At 45.5% G+C, this 19,048-nt stretch overlaps 1 long non-coding RNA gene across 1 annotated transcript in view; it reads left to right on the top strand.

The window, feature by feature from the left end:
* Positions 1-1,581, top strand: part of LOC146858047 (uncharacterized) — an 85,162-nt gene extending 83,581 nt beyond the window's left edge. The window contains exons 2-3 of the long non-coding RNA XR_014979644.1: positions 1,096-1,200; positions 1,477-1,581. This is a non-coding gene — a long non-coding RNA (uncharacterized LOC146858047). The remainder of the gene's footprint in view (positions 1-1,095; positions 1,201-1,476) is intronic.
* Positions 1,582-19,048: the final 17,467 nt, after the last annotated feature.

The following is a 19,048-nucleotide window of genomic DNA, read 5'->3' as shown; positions in this document are numbered from 1 at the left end:
GTTTGATGTTACATGAGGCATGTGGTTTTGCAAATATAATTAGGAAAGAAAAAGGTCCTTTAAATCGTATGCAACTGTTTAGAATTAGTAGGTTTGAATATATTATAGAGCGAGCAGGGAGCTGCTAACACGCTCGCAGATCTAATGGCGGACTGAATAGGGACAACGGGAAACCGAATAGGCTTACACGCATTCAAAAGACAATGGGGAGTCAATGAATATGCTTGAGGACTTGATGGCGGACCAGATAGGGAACAACTAAGCAGATATTTAAATTAAGGAGAGTTGGATTGGTTGACTCGTTTTCAGGAGAAAGTGAGAATCCCTCTGAGCTAGGGTGCACCGGATTGGTCCTTCTAGCTTGCCGATGGTTTGGATAGGCTATTGGGTAAACACATTTGATTTGCATAATGAAAGGCTTGAAATCCGGACATTTGATTGGATATAGCTCGGTTTAAAGAGGGAGCCTGGCGGCTAAAGGAGGCATTCCGGATTTATCGCACCGGTTTGCGGCGGGTCGGAGGTTTTGACGAGAGACAGCCTTGGAGATTTGAGCAGGTATCAAGGGGATGACACATATTTGGTGTTTTCTAGTTAAATAGAAGGGACAATTATCAAGGATTTTCTAAACCAATAATAAAAACTGGGTCTCATAAATTGATTATATTCTTTTTGTGTAGAGTTGGTATAACACGGGAATAACCATGTGGATTGGAAAATTGGATTTCGTAGCAGTGTATTGTCTGGAAGAGATAAACTAATTTATTCAAATAAGTTTAAAGGTGAGATATGAGGATTTTCTTATATAAATAATGGTGCCTAAAATGGCCATCTAGCGGGATAGGCAATATGCTACATGGAATTTAAATAGATTGATATTGATATTTATGAGTATGGAAGTGGAATGACACAGAATCGAATATTTGAAAGGGAATATGGTGCTGCTACCCAGTTGTATATTGAAGGGTTTGAGAATGAGTTGATTTAAATAGGTTGAAAAGGGAGACTATTGTGAAACATTTGTTGAGACCATTAAGAGGAGATATAAATTAGGATAAGCAAAAAATAATCCCTTTTTTTCATTTAACCTTACAGGGAGCTGATATTTTGAAACAAACCATAAAAACAATAGTACTGCGGCTGTCATACTCAATCAGAATTAAGAGGATAAAAGGACAGGAGAATTGGAGTCACTAGGAGGTGAGACAGATTGAATTAGATTCATTAATGCCGATGAGTTACTGGTTGACATGAGGATTGAAATGTGTTATTGTTTTACTAACTGCCATCCCTTGAATAAATATAGGATTATATTGGGAATGTAGACAGTCATTTGATTATGAGTTTTTGTATAATTTTCTCCCTTGAATTTTATATAGATTGTTAAATAGGCAGGTACCTTAATAGTTGCTATTTTTGAGATTGGAGATAGGGGATTTTGGATAACTTCATGATTTTGTGTATCTTATCTTACAGCCCTGATGATGTCGTAAAGAAGGACGAAACGCGTCGACTGTAACTACATGATTTTTTGAAGTCAGAGGATGTTGAATGATGTAAATTACATCTAATCGGATGATGTTGGATGATGTAAATTCAATCTAAAATAAAGGATCTGAATTTAAAGTGAACATTTCTACGATTTTTGTTTACCTTCCGGATTACAGTATTGGACTGTCAAAGATTTTTTTTTTAATTGACATTGAAACGCTCCTTCTTGAATAATGTAAAATTTGTGATTTGGGGTTTGTGGCCTAACGGTGAGCCACAAGGAGTTGAGCGTACGAAACCTATAATATTTCTTAATTAGGCTCACTGGTGCTCATAGGTTGTGACCTCCACCGTTGTTCTTTGGTATTTGCATTAACTTCAGAATTTGTTTGACACAATATTTATGTCAATCTATATTTTGGAAATTATATTATTGTGGAACAAAGGAAAACACAACTAAGTAATGTTGGCAGGCTGTGTCCAGTGAGCATTCACATCTTTTCTGGCCCTCTGCCTATCTTAACTCAGACCCCCTACTCATGATGACACAGAAGAACACTGCTCTTGTTGTGAACTACCCAAATCCCCAGCCACAGTTGTGGCTCATTAAAATGGGCATTGGAGCACCGTCCTTTCAATATTGCCTGTCTACTTTATTTTACGCACTCAAGAAGGGGGGAGGCAGAGGGTATAAAGCTACGGCCACCCTCCTTCAGTAATGGACAGAGAAAAACCGGAATACCGTATTAGGAACCTAGCTAGGGTGACGTGAGACCCCAACTCAAGTCGAGTTAGACAGTCTTGTTCAGACAAGAAAGAAAAATTTCTTTCTTGAGTCCCCTCACTCACCAGGGTTTCCCCTTGGTGACATGCTTCTCCATTGGAGTCCTCTCAATCTGCTGCAGATTGAGGCGTGCTTCGACTTGCGAAATTACGTAGGAGCACTTACGTGAAAAAATGTGTCGTGCAGAGTTGTGGAGTGGAAGAAAGAAGATGTTAAAAGTACCTGGCTAGTGGGCAAAATAATTTTATTCTAGCTCCTAGTCGGAATATTTAAAAACAGGGGTACTAGAGAAAACAATGCAACCATAATGAGTTAAACACCTCTAGTATTGGTCAACATGTTTCGAGCCTCCCCAAGGTTTTTCCTCAGGACCACACAGGGACCAGCCCTCTGCGTTCCACTCCTATGTGACCTAAATGTGGGGTAAATAAATAGTTAGTGAAATGTGATCTGCCACACCTACTGTGTGTACACTAATTGTTTAATACATACAATTTTACTCAATGGATCGTAGTATTTAATGTGGGGTTCAGTATTGCCCCATGGTCTGGAGGGGTTGAGGGGCTCGTGGTCACACTTTGAGCAGAGCATGCCTCACTGGTGATTCACCTACTCGTACCCCTGGAGACCACATATTATGTCAAAACCAAGGTATCCTGTTCACTCTGACCCTCCCTCTGCACCAGGGTCAGGTACTCAGGCCCTTTTGAAAGGCACATGCACTGCTGCACGTGTGCCAGCTGTAGCAGTTTAGCTGGGCCTAACTGCTTTTCAGCCCTAGTATCTGTGGCTTGCTAAGCTGAACGGCCACTCTTCTCTGTGACAAAGGACACCCTTACTAATTGAACGCAGACGTGGTTGCTGTATGCCAATCAGCTATGGTGTACCTTTCCAGGTTGTCACATGGTGGGATCAGCAAGCCTTAATGACCAACCTCGCCATCCCATGCCCAGGTTGGAAATGAGTGGCATTCAGACTAGGCACCAATGTGTGATACCCCTCCCTCTGGGAGGGGAGGAGGCAGACAAATCTGCATGTGACTGGTGTCATAAGTGACATTAGGTGACATGATGTAAACATATACAGTGTGCATGCTTCAGTTTAGAAAAGCATGTGCTTTGTATATGATCGTCAACTCACTACTTAACGGCATTCCTTCAGAAGACATTGCCGAGGTAGGAGTTGGGACTCACCCCTCCACTTTAAAATTTCACCAGCTGCCACTGCCCAGCTGCCATGGGTCAAGTTGTCAATGTCTCGAACTCCTAATACTTGATTCCTGCATCTGTTGTACATATTTGTGGACCCTAAGTTCCTACCTGTGATACGTTGGATTCTGACAAGTACAGTCTACAATTCCTCTTTCAGGGTAAACAGGAGTGGACCGTGCAGGTAAGAGTAGTGGGTCGGGGTGGGGAGGGAGTAGACAGATGATGGCAAGGGAAAATTAAATTTAAAAAATGAAAAACTCTTACCTTTCACTCACCGCATCCCCAAGCGGGCGATGCAGTGATGACAAGGCAATTGTTTTTATTTTTTTCACATTTAATTTTCCCTCGTCATCATCTGTTGACTCCCTCCCCTCCCCGCCCCACCACTTTTACCTGTCGGGGATGCGGCGAGCGCAAGGTAGGTGTTTTTCTTTTTCTTACATTTAATTTTCCCTCGTCGTCATCTGTTGACTCCCTCCCCATCCCGCTCCACCACTCTTACCTACTCGGGGCGCTTCTGAGGGTAAATTGTATTACATTAGACTGCTGTAGTGCATTATTGGCTTGCTTTGCATTCAAAACTAACTGTGCGTCTCATAAGGCACGCAAGTATCTATATTTATATATATTTATTGAAAAACCCACAGGTTTCAGGGACGTTATAGTTAGGCTGAAATTTCACTCATACAAAACCAGAGAAATTTGGCCGTTATAGTTAGCTGAGCTAACTATAACTCATTCCCCCGCAATGCACTGCTGATGATGTCACATATTACATCACTCATGACATGGTCAGTGACATCACTGATGACATCACTGATGATATCTCAAATGACATCACTGATTACATCATCCTGTGAGTGTTTCTAAAAAGTTTAAGAACTTTACATATATATATATATATGTATCTGCCAAGTAGCTGTATGAGTGTCAGAATGGATGAATTAGTGGGTGCATGACTGACTGTGTAAATGAGTGATTAAACGTATCTTAGTGAATGCATGGGTGAATGACTAATCTGTGTTAATGTCTGTGTCAGTCTGTCAGTTGGCATGTAAGTGGCTGTATGAGTTGGTGAGTAGCTACATGAGTGTCTATATGGGTTGAAGATTGTTTGTCTGAGAACCTTTATGGGTGCCTGAGTCTCTGTGTGGGTAGGTGAGGGGGTATATGACTCACAGCATGGATGTGTGAGTAGGTGAATGTCTGGGTGTATGGGTTCCTGAGTGCATCTGGAAAAGGCTGTATGGTTGAGTGAGTGTGCTTATGGCTGTGTTGGTGAATGTATAGATGTTGGAGAATATACATGAATGTATGTGTGAGTGAGTGATTGTGAGAGTGGCTGTATGGATAAGTGTGTGCTTGTGTCAGTGATTGTAGAAGAGAGTAAGTATGTGTTACTATCTGTTTGAAGGTGGTGTATATATAACTGTATAGGTGAGTAACGGTAGTGTGATTAATTCCTTCAGTAACTGGCTAGGTCTGTGAGTAACTCTATGACTGAGTGGGGGTGTGTGAGTGTCTGTATGGGTGTATGAGTGCATATATCAGTGGCTGTATTGTATGAGTGACCGGGTGTATGAGTGACTGTATGGGTGAGTGAATGTGTGTCTAGACCTATGAATCAGTGAGTGGGTATGTACTCACTGGTATTGGGGTGTCTATGGTTTCAAGAATGGTAGTGTGTATTTTTGAGTGGGTGTATGAAAGGTTATATTAAGGTGTGAGGAGGTGCATCAGATATTAAGTGGATGATATAATCAGTGATATCATCAGTGATGTCATTTGAGATGTCATCAGTGATGTCATGAGTGATGTCACTGACCATGTCATGAGTGATGCAATATATATATATTTGGTTTGCATCAGTGCGTGGGTAGTGCCTGGTTTATTGTATGAGTGCAGGGGTAGTGCCTGGGTGATTATAGGAGTGCACGGGTAGTCCCTGAGTGCATGGATGGGTGTAGGGGTAGTACCTGGGTGATTGCATGAGTACAGAAGTACTGCCTGGGTGATTGCAGGAGTGCATGAGTAGTGCCTGAGTGCATGGATGAGTGCACGGGTAGTGCATGGGTGATTGGAGCAGTGCATGGATGGTGCCTGAGTACATGGAGCAATCTAAAGGTTCCCTAAGTGCATGGATGAGTGCATGGGTAGTGCCTGGGTGATTGGAGTGCGCAGGGAGTTATTGAGTGCATGGATGAGTGCATGGGTAGTGTTTGAGGGACTGGATGAGTGCAATAGTAGTGTCTGAGTGGTTAGATGAGTGCATGGGTAGAGTCTGAGTTCATGAATGAGTACATGGATAGTGCCAGGGTGAATGGAGGAGTGCATGAGTAGTGCCTGAGTGCATATATGAGTGCATGGGTAGTGTTTGAGGGAGTTGATGACTGCAATAGTAGTGTCTAAATGATATCATGAGTGTATGGGTAGAGCCTGAGTGCATGAATGAGTGCATGGGTACTGCCTGGGTGATTGGAGGAGTGCATGGATAGTGCCTGAGTGCATGAATGAGTGCATGGGTAGTGTTTGAGGGAATGGATGAGTGCAATAGTAGTACCTGAGTGATTGGATGAGTGCATGTGTAGTGCCTGGCTAATTGCATGAGTGCAGGGATAGTAGCTGTCTGATGATATCTGAAAGTTTTTAAATAGTGTAAAGGTTCAACATTTTTTTTTAGAATTAAATAACACATAAATAAACGTTATCATGCATATTATGTTATGTGTTCTTCCCGTTTTTTAGTAATTTAGATAGATAACTCTTTGGATCTATTTTAGAATAGTATTGTCGTAAACTGAATTAAAACTCTTTTCAAACTTCACCATTACCTACTGTAAAGAAGACGAAAAAAAAGTTATATAATGTAATGTATTACAGAAATTTAAATATTACACTTTTAAGAACACAACATAATTTTAGAATTACATAACATTTGGTACCATTGCCCATAGGCTGACAGTACCAACATGGCGGACAACCAACATCCCTCCGCAGACAAAGCTTCTGGCTGTGCTGCACCTGTTGGCCTCTGCGACCTTCCAACCAACAAATGCCAGAGTCGAATGAGTCCCACAATTGACTGCACACATGTCTTACTTGTGCCCCCTTGTGACACTGCACGCAATTACCTCAACAGAAAGCACACGCATTCCATCAATGTGCAGGCAACAGTGGACCACATGGGAATCGCCACCAACATCTTCGCCAACTACCCAGGCAGTGTGCATGATTCCTACGCCAAACCACAATCTATCACCAACCAGCGCTAACAGGATGGCACCGATGGAAATGCACCGTCGTTGGCAAGTACCAAAGAAACACACCACATCCCCGACTCCACAATCATGCAAATCACAACTCTGGGAATGCACACATCACAGACTCACATCCAACATGCCAAACAACATACCCACCCACCAGACGTGACAGCACAACTTACTGTGAAAACCTGGGCTACAGAAATACATCAACTGCATGGCACCTCAGCCGCACACTAGCGGAATGTGGGGGAGGTGGGAACCAGGCATGTGTTACGGAGGCAGGTGACCCATGAATGAGAAGGTACACAATGCCAAGTGTGGCGGAGATGTGCTGGACAGACTGCAGTATGCAGACCACACACTTATCCATGTCCACCTACATTGCTGGTGTATGGAGTGTAGTGGACAGTGGACGCAACCATATCACCCCAGCCAGTGGGGAAGATTGCGAAAATGTAGATTGTGACATCCCCCTGTAGGCGTGTGCAGAGTGGGCTGGCCCGGCATACACCAGGCCAGCATAGGGATGTGAATAAAAAGCATGTAGATCTGGACGTGGTTCTCTTACGGAATGCCCAACGTCTCTGCCAGGGCTGCACCTCCCAGCCCGCCACGAGGCCTACTCCGTCGCCATGAGCCGTGTTGCCTGTGATCCTGTGCACCTGCTGCACTCCAGCCCGCTTGCCCCTGACCCATCATGGCTGCCTCTGCACAGCCAGGCCTCACTGCACATCTGCCAACACTGGCATGTGTCAAGGAGGGCCTACCACGTGCCAGCGCAAGCCCCAAGCCAGAGGCCCGTGAACTCAGCAGCCTCCTCAGACCATCACGGCCTCCATGACACAGGCCCGCTGTACTCCTTTCTCGTGTACATACTCCACTGGCCTACACAGCTGCCAGGTCACTCACACATTTGGAACTGAGTCTTGATTGCGCAATGGAAGAGCATACACCTCATGGCGGCGTTTATGTCACTATACTCCCTTCGATGTGATGCCACAAACTCTGTGCATGGCATCCTGCATACCACGTGTCCATGGTCCCTTTCTGACTACTGCCTTCGGCCTACACTGCGGTCGAATAGGGCACACAGTTGGAACTGAGTCTTGATCTGTGAATGGCCGAGTTCATATCATTGAACGCATGGAGAGGAGTAAGAGGAAGACGTGGTGCAATCCAGAGGAGAAATGGATCCTCGATATGGAGGTGATCGAACACTGCCAACCACTGCTCTGGTGTCACTAACGACACGTGGCTGTGGGCCCCTGCTGACCGCTGCCTTGGGCCTACACTGCAGTTGAGTAGGTCAAACATTGGGAACTGAGTCTTGATTTATTCATGGCAGTTTTGATATCATTGGACTGGCTTCCTCGCAGACTTCATACCCCTACAGCTCCGGTGCCACCAAGTCTGTTCCCTGACAGCCATGGACACTTTCTGGTTGAATTTTGGTGGCGACTGAGTCTGTGGACTGAGTGTTGTCTTCATCATCATGTCAGTGATACTGATTTTTTGGCGAAAACGAGGCTGTGGCATTCCACTCCTCAATTTGCCGCGTCCGGATGGCTTCTACCCTTTGCATCATGCCCTGGAGGACACCTTCCACTATCCCCCGTAAGCCTCCACCACATTCACCTCAAACATCGGTGAGGACCCGCTCAGCTCACATGGCCCATCTCACTGCACCGCAAGTCACCGTCCCGTGGCTGTGTGCCTGTGTCGGCCACAGTGCGTTCGGGCCACTAACTCTGTGCTGCTTAAATCCGGGACCCTGTCTGGTGAGATATTGGATGGCCTCTGAGACGATGGATGGCCTTGGGGTCCTTAACGTCAGGATACACAAGCCACCCCCGCCATGACCATCTCCAAACGCCAAATGCCAGTGTGATACAGCCGTACTGGCAGACCAACGGAGTTGCTCACAACTGTCATCGACCCTGCTCGGCACTCCAGTTGCCACTAACTCCGTGCACCATAACTCATGGACCATTTCAGAATGAGTTGTGAGCTGTGGTGAGCTCATGCAGCAATGTCACCTCAGGCAGTGTGGGAGACCTGGGATGATGATGACGAAGATGATGCATGTGTAACACACACTACAGCAGCTACTGTTGCAGGGATTGTGCTTATACACAGAACTATGCGTAGAACCCCAGGACCTCAGTGAATTGTGGTGTACCAGAAACTCACCTCAGAACCCAGAACCCAGTATCCGGCTAGCATAAGTGTCCCATTCGTTATCCGAGATTTAGCTCGGCGGTCCCAATGAAAAGACAACCCAGAACAAGCGACTCAGTATACTCTCAGTAATGGTGGGAATCGGAAATACCTGTTCGTATATTATTCTCACATCAGTCCACAACAAGAATCAACAGAGACACGGTGAAAATAAAAAGAGTTTATTTTTATAGACCACGTGTCCTAAGATGCAGTACTTTGGCTAATACAAGCAGACAAATGATTAAAATCAAAACCATCAACATCGTTACAATTCCATAGAATATAAAAGGGGTGATCATGTTATAATGACAGTGGATACTACCACCTTCCCTTTACTAAGAAGCTAATATTATTAGACTAACAGAAGGTCTCTTAGGCTTGAATAGGGGACCCCATACCTCAAAGATCAGCTTAGTGAAATCACATCACAGGAGCATCAGGAGTCTTCTCGCAGGAAGGCTCGTCTTCGGTCTGAATAATAAACATGATGTCTGTGATATTAAAAGCACCAACTTTCAGTTATTTGCAGCTGCTCGTGTGTTATGACTAAATAGTGGGTCGATCAACCTAGAGTGAGAAACATGCATTGTCTAACAACTCAGACTGTTTGTCACATCGTGTGCAGACCAAGGTCGCTGCGCAGAGCTCGGATGGTAACAACAGATTGCTCTCGTGTGAGGCAAAACTCGAGTCAGCAGTTTGTTTAAGCAATAACATGTGAACACAGTGTCGTGTGCAAAAGCAGCAAGATGGCTTTCTAACCTCTAACGTGGTTATGCTAACTTAACAATGTATGTACGTATTAAGGGAGTCCTTACTACATGCCCCCTTGATCGAAGCACTACTTAGTATGCAAGAAAAGAGAGAACGCAGATTCAAGCGCGACAGAGCAGAACAAGGCGTATCCAATTTAAAAAACACTGGTCAGTTCAGGCAAAGTCCGAATAGGAAAAAACCAAAAGTGGAAAGAAAAAACAAAAAACCTCAAACGTGCCGTGGGGGTGAAAAAATGAAAAAACGCCTCACCGGGCAGAAGTGCAGACGCACAGGGACAGTTCAAGACACGTGAGGAAAACACAGTGGACGATAGTTCAATCAATCCATGAAAGTATATGCAGCATATGTGGCCACTGCTTCCAGCAGAAAATCATTGGCACGGCCACTGAAGGTTTCAGCCATCCAGTTAATCAAAGAAAAGGAACATACATGTTCTTCCATTAGCGGAGCTTCTAGCACCATCAGAGGGCAACCAGCGTGTACTTCCAAATAACTCATATCCAAGAAGTCATATGCCGCTCTCGCGATGTCCCAATTACCCAGGATACCATGCGCCGCACCGCAGGCCATAATCCGAACACCAGAACAGGCGGACTCGTGAGACACTAAGGGCCTCATCAGTTGATCAAAATCCGGGTCCGGAGACACCATGTTGGTTAAGCACAAATCCATAGGCCATTCAAAGGGACAATCTAGGCAGTGAAAGACAGGTTGCACGCAGGTGAAGTAGGAATACCGGAAGGATAATCCATATGCCAGGCTCAAAGCCGCCAACGGCAGGACACCATAATAATCAAGCATCCTGTCACGAAGAAGCTGCAGACGGGACAGGCTGTCGTGTGGCACAGAAAGAGCAGCCATTCCGCAAGATGAAAAGTAAAAGTAGCACACCTGCCACTAGCGCCAGAATTAAAGGGACACCTCCAAAGACGCTCGAGAAAATAGAATGAAAAAATGCCGGGATCACACCAAAAATAGTTTGGAAAGAGGTCACGAGGCCCGAGCCCACAACTTTAAAAAAATGAGCCAGGCCAGTCGTGGACGAGGCATTGAAAATTCTTTGGATCAAAGCTCCAAAATGCAGGGGGAGGTCAGTATTCAAAAGCGCCTGTACCTCAGTGCGCGTATTTGCTACGTGAAGGACAAATGTTTCCCGGGAGGAAGTCAATGGCACCTCCTTTTGGGACAATAGCGCTCTTATTCTGCTCATCTTGTTGAACTCTGCTTTTAAGGTTGGAATCGAAGGCCAGATGGAAGCATCCAGCCTCCCATGCGGGGGAGGAAACAGAACGTTATTGCAGCAGACAACCCTCTGCGATACAGTTACTATATGTGGGATCCCCACTAACATCCCGCAGCAAGCTTCATTGTTTAAAATTAAATAACTACCGTTTGCAAGCAGCGTGAAAGATGGCGTAATCACTGGTACCGGGATACCTTTGAGGACGCAGGCCAAATTCGGGGCGTGTACATTGCAAGCTCCGTGCAACTGAATGTGCCTACATACAACAGAATGATCAGGTGACGTTGTACATTCTTCACCCTTCAGATAAACCTCAGTACCGTCCCTTGTACATCTATACGTAAAGGGGAGGGACCAAACTTCATGTATGAAAGCGGTACCCAGCTGTTCATATCTACCCAGAGCATAGTGTTTCATACAAGAGGTAAACTTAAAAAGTGCGAACGGGAGAGTTATCAATCCGTGTAAGAGCCACACTGCGGAATCTACTTCCGCTACAGAGAAAGGTAACGGCTCCAATTTTTCAATATGTAGCAAGGAATATGAAGCATCCTTCATGGACATGAACTGCTGTTTGTCAGTAAGGTTAAAGGGAAGAAATAACGATGTTGTATTCAGATAGTCCCAAGGGACCTTCCCTGGCTTCAACGTTTGTAATGTCCATGCAAACTGCATAACAGAACGTAACTGGTTTTGACCATGATACAATACAGACATATCATTCTGCACAATATCCACAATTGAAGAAACAATATTATCTAATGTATAAATGCGAGAAGAAAGAGTGCTAATGCTGTTATCAATAACTGCTAATACTTTTTCCATATTAGCCTGATCAATAGCTCTCAATCTTGAAGCTGCCTCAATTTGCGACAGTTTCCATACTTCGTTGTAAATAGCATACGCCCATCTCCTGGATCTGCCACCCACAGGACCTTTAACAAAATCATTCAAATCTATTTTGTCATGTAATTTTGATAAATGAACTTTGACAGATGCCAAGGTGGAATGTCGCAGCCAGGACTGACATAATTTCCCTACAGAATATGTAGTTACTGTATGTGACGACTCAAACCGGGGGTCTACGCGATCCTGAGTATACCCCGGCCTCAGCCCTAGAAAACGACGTTGACAGGTATCAGAACTGCTTTGCCAAATTAACCATCCCTCATTACTAAATTTCGAAATATTGAAAGATGAATTAGAAACTAATGACTGCAAAGCAGGAAGGGACAGATCTGTGTGGTTATCCCAATTTGGGTAAGCGCCCAGATCCGGCACAGAAGGCGAATTTAGTTTTTTTGAAGTGGCCAATCCGAAACAGGTGGTTTGGAAGATGGTTGAATTTAAAAACAACATATGATTTGGTACTAGACAGGCACGGTGTAAAGCTTCAGTTCCCTGAACCTGCCACGGTTTGGAACCCCAAACCGACTTAAGATCAATAGTAGCCTTCCATAGATCATAACCTTTGATCGACAACTCATCCATAAAGGACTTAGAATAAAGCAATTTGGTGTGTGTCAGTCTAACCTTAGAGGCAGACTCAGGCTTAACTTTAAAATAAAAGGATGCCGGGGCTGAAATACTGAAATCAGTAAAATAAGTAAACTTATCAACTAATGTATGTGAACTGCCAAACGAGGGGGTTGGACAGTGTTCCCACTGGGTAAAATTCACAAAATTTCTAAATGTATTCGCTTTATGCAGGAAGTGATTGCCATAATGTTGAAAACAATACTGTTCTGCATAATTAGCCGCATTCTCATACAAATCCTCAGCATCAAAAGCGGCATAATATTTCAAATCTGAAAACAGTGCCTCAATGGCGTGTACATCCCAATCATCAGAACGTATGTTCTGTTTAACTACATCACCCATAGAAACACGAAATACATTAGGCACATTAATGACCTCTGTAGGCCCATGAATTTGAAATTTAACTGCATCCCATGCGATTCCATCCATGACGGGCCAGGCAGTAATATTCACAAAAGTCTGGTCCCTTTTCATGATGTGGGATGAGGAGTGGGGGGCCAAAGTTCCATTGATAAGTCTAATTGTCGATCTCTCTTTGAGATAATGGCCATCCACCAAACGGAAAAAAACTATAACAAATCCAATGGACATAAACAAAAAAATACTGAAAAGCAGCAACCAGATGTATGTCCAAGGGGCTATCAAAAAATGTCTCTTAAACCAACTTACAAAAACAGCAATGTTCGATGGGGGAGTTGAGGGCAAAGAGTTAGTGTCAAAGGAAAAACGGGACTGGCCAAGTGCTGTAGATTGTAAAACAGGCGAGGGTCCACGTGTAGGATAAGCATACTCAGTCTCTTCGGACAAACCACCAGCCGGTGGTATCAGCAAGGGATCAGTAACTGAATGCATCTCGATGGCAACATCAGACAAGGTGTTAGAAGCAGGAACCAACATTGAATTTCTTTGCATTGTCTGGCATGAAACTGCCGGAGTCATACTAAGAAGTATCGGCCACTCGCTGAAGTTTGACATTGTCAATAGAGATGTACCTGTTTTCTTTGCGACCAGGAAGTGGAGGTAAAATGACTGTTCTTGTACCCTGCACTCCAAGCACTGGAACTGGTGCACGATAAGAGGGGCCGAACTCCTTCTTGTTCTCCACCTTCTCACGGACCAGATCTCCAACTCGGGGTAGCCAGCCGACTACCGGAATCTGAACCTCAGCTTCAGACGTGGAGGGCAAATGTTCTTTCGAAAGAGAGTCTCTGGCTTCTTGTAGAGTCTGCAAAACAGCACAGTGATCATCTACGTCAAAGGGTGCGGTTGACGCCGCAATGTCTAGACCATCAAGGTCCGGAACAAACATTCTGATTCCGAAGAGCATCATGTACGGGGTCCGCCCACCCAGAGACCTTCTAGGGAGATTATTAAGTGCACGTTGGACGTTATACAAATGGGCTAGCCAGTTCCGGCCTGTGCCTAAATCACGTGCTGTCAATGATTGCTTTAAGTCACGGTTCATTCGCTCCACCACACTATTACCCTCAGGTCGGTAGGGGGACGAAAATTTGACTAGGACCCCCAAATTTCTCATAGCCTCCTTGTAAGCCTTAGAGGCGAACGCAGGGCCCTGATCAGAATGGAAGGTACCACACGCAAAAGTTCCCACAAAGACACGCAAATCCCTGATGACAGTCCGCGAGTCAGCACTTCTTTGTGGCCATACCCAAAGAAAACATGTGCACGAATCCACTGCAACCAAGATATACTTGTACGCAGTATCAGAAGAAAAAGGACCGCAGTGATCTAAATAAACACAACCAAATGGCTTATTAGAGATGTACAGCTGTGTCTGTGGTGGGCGCGCAACAGTAGAAGGTTTAATCTGTTGGCAAGTGTCACAATCAAGAACATATGCGCGCGCTTGTTTATATAAACCAAACCACCAGTAACGTTGTTGTAGCAGAGATATTGTAGCTGACACACCGGCGTGGGCTGACGCCAACCCCTCGTGCGCAGCTAGGATCAGTGCTGGTCTGCAGTCCACGTTGGGAATAATTCTGTCACCAACGTCGTTAATCCTCACTAATGGGACGTTATCAGGACTTAAATGATAAATATAACGAGAGGGAAAACCCTTCGGGTAATCACCTCCCTTCTCTGTAGCAGCAATAGCTGCCAAGATGTCATCATCAATCTTACTCTTGGATCTTGTAACTGCTGCCACTAAGTATGTAGCCACTGCTGTTTTCGCTGCCTCGTCAGCTAAGCCGTTGCCGACAGCATGGACACCAAGCCGCTGGTGACCAAGAGTGTGAATAACACTCACGAGAGGGAGACGTTCTTTAAAGTCTGCCACTCGAACCCAAAGCGTTTTATGCTTAATTGTGCTACCTTTAGTGTCTCGATAATCATTCTGAGACCAGAAGTGTAAATTGTCATTGTAGGACTGGACACAGTAGAAGGAGTCACTCACTATAAGAGTAGTGACTCGGGGATCAGCAAACTCCAGTGCAAGCACCAGAGCCCGAAGCTCTGCTAATTGCGCAGTACAATCACCCAATGACTGCGTATGCACTGCATCAGATTGGAATTCACCATTTACGAATGTACCTACGACAATTGCGCAAGCCGCTGAATAAGCGTGCTTTGATCCAATTGCGGGTTGCGCAGACCCGTCAGTGTATATGACACAATGGTATTCTTCGAGCGGGCGCAAAGACAGAGGTGCCGGATGAACGAATTCATACTGCAAGTACTCTTGAGTCTGTAATGAGTCATCAAAGATGTAAGTGACATCTGGCGACGTCAGTGTTGTGGCCCATTGTATCCACCGTGGATGCAAAGCTTTAGAATTTGGTACACTTGCTTTAGTCACTGCCTCTAAAGCAGGATATGGTGTTACAACCAGAATCTGTTTCCCATGCGACAGTGCGCGTTCCTTGAGGATCGCCATCTGCACAGCAATCAGAACTTTTTCGACCGTGGAAAAACGTAATTCAGCAGAGGTGTACAAGTGGGATTTGTACGCAATGGGGACTGTGTCGCCCTCATTAAACGTCAAATACGTGAATCCCACGGCGCCTGGTACTATTCTTATTACCAGGTTAGTGCGGTTATCACGTGTCAGCAAGTATTGTGAAGCAAGAAGGTCAGCCTGTAAAGACTGTAAAATTGCAGAGTGTTCTAGCTGCCAGCTAGACTTTGAAAACGAAGGTTGTACCAAGGCGTAAAGCGGCTTGATACGCTGGGCATAATCAGGAATGTACGTACGGCCAAAATTCAGAAAACCCAGCAGAGATTGTAATTTCTTCAGCGTCGTAGGAGCACTTAAGCGTGCACACTTCTCCAGAAAGTGCGGGGCTAACCCCTTACCTTCATTGTTGAGCTCGTAGCCCAAAAACAACACCGTATATTCCGCGATGTGTGACTTCGCAAAATTGAATTTGTAGCCATAGTCAGCAAAACTCACGATAATATTGTCGACTCGAGACAGATGTGGCATCAGCTCATCATCCGTAAGATAGATATCGTCAACATAGGAGTATGCTTCGGGGTCAATTCTTTCTAAGAGAGAAACCACGCGAGCAGAAAAGACGCCAGGGCTATTTTTGTAACCCATGGCCAATCTTGTAAACTGTTTTTGTTTGCCGTCCGAAGTAAACGCCGTCCACTGGCTACTCAGTGTGGACAGGTTGTGGCTAAAAAAGCCATTGGAAATGTCAAGTGTCGTTTTAAACCTTTTACGCACGAGACTGTCGACCAAAGCCGAGCTATGTGTATATTGTACCGCGCAGGTCCGGCAATGGGAGTTTAGGTGCCGGTAATCCAAAACTAAACGGTACGAGCCGTCAGGCTTCGTTACAGTGAATAAAGGGTTATTCATAGGGGACACACATGTTTCAATAACACCCTGATATTCCAATTGTGCAAGGATTGCCGCGACGTGGGGTCTCGCTTCACGACGCATGGGATATTGAGGTTGAGGCTGGGGCATAGACCGCAATGGAATCTCATGGCAGGGGGACAATCTGTCCCATCCCACCTGAGTACGATACACCGCCGGCGCAAGCGCAAGCGCCCACTCCCCAGCATACACTTCAGCTTGGTCCTTAGGCACTGTGTGCGCAAAGGACGGGAGGATTACTTCCTCCCCTCTAGGAGCCTCTAAAATGAACGCCGGAGGCCAATCTGCCTCCGCTAGGAGGATATCATAGGTGGTGGTCAGATTATCCCAAAAAATCCCTTTTATTGTACGTTGTATGTCACCCTCAATTAATAAGACTATTTCATAAAGTCTATCAGGGGGAGCCACTCTGGTGTCAGCTGTTTCAACAGTAACCGATATATCAGTTGCTGTCACCGCCAGAAATGGACGCAGAGCTTGACGGACTATGGTAATTTCCGCTGCGCTGTCCAGTAGCGTCAGCGCCCATGTCCGGTTCCGAAGCTGTGTCCGCACTATCTGAGGCATACCTTGCCGTCAGAGCCGCCACTTTCTTCTTCTGAAATGGGGGTCTTTGTCGTGCAAATTCGTCCTGCTTGCCTTTACCCTCAGTCTGTCGGGGTTGGTCACGCTGTTGTGGAGCACCCCGACCTTTGCCACCGCCTCCGCCACCGGACTGTGTAGCCGATGTTTCCTGTGAAGAACGAGGAGAGCGCTGTTCAGAAACCTGAAATCTATCAGGAGACTTTATAGTAGCACGATCGCGCAGATCATAAGTGCGTTCACTACTTGACTGTACGGGAGAGGCAGGCCGAGAGCCCTGTTTCTGTTGCTGCTGCTTTCCCTGTTGTTTAAACCGCCAATTTTGTTTTGGAAAACTTGGTCGGTCGTCCTTACCAGAGGTTTCTGCCTTACCCTGCTGTTTTAGATCGGGATTCTTTATTACAGGCTTAACTCCTAAAGAGCTACGACCCAAATCCCGGTATGCCTCTGCGATTATTTTCGCAAATTCCTGCGGTTTGTCCTCCTCAGCAACTCGCTTCAGTTCATTACGAACCTGGAAATGCAAAGCATCACCCTTAAGGTTTCCCGTTATCATGGTGGCCACCAGGTCAAATTGACCGAGGAGCCGCATCCCTAATTCTATCGCAGACTCCGCACCATGGTTCTCTTGAACTCGTTTGATAACGGAGGGCAGCTGCAACATAGACGGAGTGCCAAAGCACTGCGCGTACGTCGCTGCAAAGACCTTGCCCCAATTTACACAATCATCTATGTGGGGGACCAAGTCTTTAGGCAAACTAATGGTGAGGATCCTGTGTTTCTCCACAGGAGATGTATTCGGGTATACCGCTTCTATTTGGTCAAATTTTTCAGCAAGCCAAAAGGGGAAATCATCCCTAGTTTGGGGGCGCTTCCCCATAACAGAATTAACCATAACAGGACTAATGACCACCGCGTGGTGATCAGTAGGCTGCCCCGCAACAGCAGGTGCCCCCGCCTGCACATTGCGCGACACGTACTGCACTAACGCCCTATATACTGTAATTAGGGCAGTGTGCAGTACACGCAACTCAGCCACCGTCACCGTGAGGTAACGGGGATGAGGCGTAAATCCGGCTAGTACCGGCCAAGTGGCCCCTGCAATTGATAAAGGGCCCATTCTTGGCGGTATAACCACATGGGGAAGGGCGCCATTAAACCAAATAAGATGCTGCCAAGCAGATATTGGTATTTCTTGTGTCCTATACGGCGTATAGTTCGCTGGCACGGCAGCGGCAGTGTAAGAATGAAAGGTATTATCATCCTCACTTACCGCCGGAATCGTCACCCAAGAGTAGAACAACTCATAGGGATGAGCCGCATCGGCTCCCACCACAAAGATGACGTTCATACCAGTGTCCGGCACCCCATACTGCGTCAAATGACGTTTCAGAGCTGCACGGCTATGCGCCGCAATATCCACCGACATTAGGACAACACACACTCAAAGCTATCAGTAGCACAAGGGTTCAATAACCTTTTTAATGATCAAGCTTGAAGGAACCTATATCAATAGACCTAGGTAGGTTTTAATCCGTCAGACTTGTTATCCGGAAACAAGAATGAGGGTGGTGTGGACAAATGCGAGCACTACTAAGGCGTTTCAACTCATAGACCAAACGTTAGGTGCGCCATGTTGCAGGGATTCTGCTTATACACAGAACTATGCGTAGAACCCCAGGACCTCAGTGAATTGTGGTGTACCAGAAACTCACCTCAGAACCCAGAACCCAGTATCCGGCTAGCATAAGTGTCCCATTCGTTATCCGAGATTTAGCTCGGCGGTCCCAATGAAAAGACAACCCAGAACAAGCGACTCAGTATACTCTCAGTAATGGTGGGAATCGGAAATACCTGTTCGTATATTATTCTCACATCAGTCCACAACAAGAATCAACAGAGACACGGTGAAAATAAAGAGTTTATTTTTATAGACCACGTGTCCTAAGATGCAGTACTTTGGCTAATACAAGCAGACAAATGATTAAAATCAAAACCATCAACATCGTTACAATTCCATAGAATATAAAAGGGGTGATCATGTTATAATGACAGTGGATACTACCACCTTCCCTTTACTAAGAAGCT

Source organism: Triturus cristatus, chromosome 3_2 (assembly GCF_964204655.1).
Source record: "Triturus cristatus chromosome 3_2, aTriCri1.1, whole genome shotgun sequence".
NCBI classification, from domain to species: Eukaryota; Metazoa; Chordata; class Amphibia; order Caudata; family Salamandridae; genus Triturus; species Triturus cristatus.
Note: the sequence above shows the minus strand (reverse complement) of the source record. Positions and strands in the feature narration are given on the sequence as shown.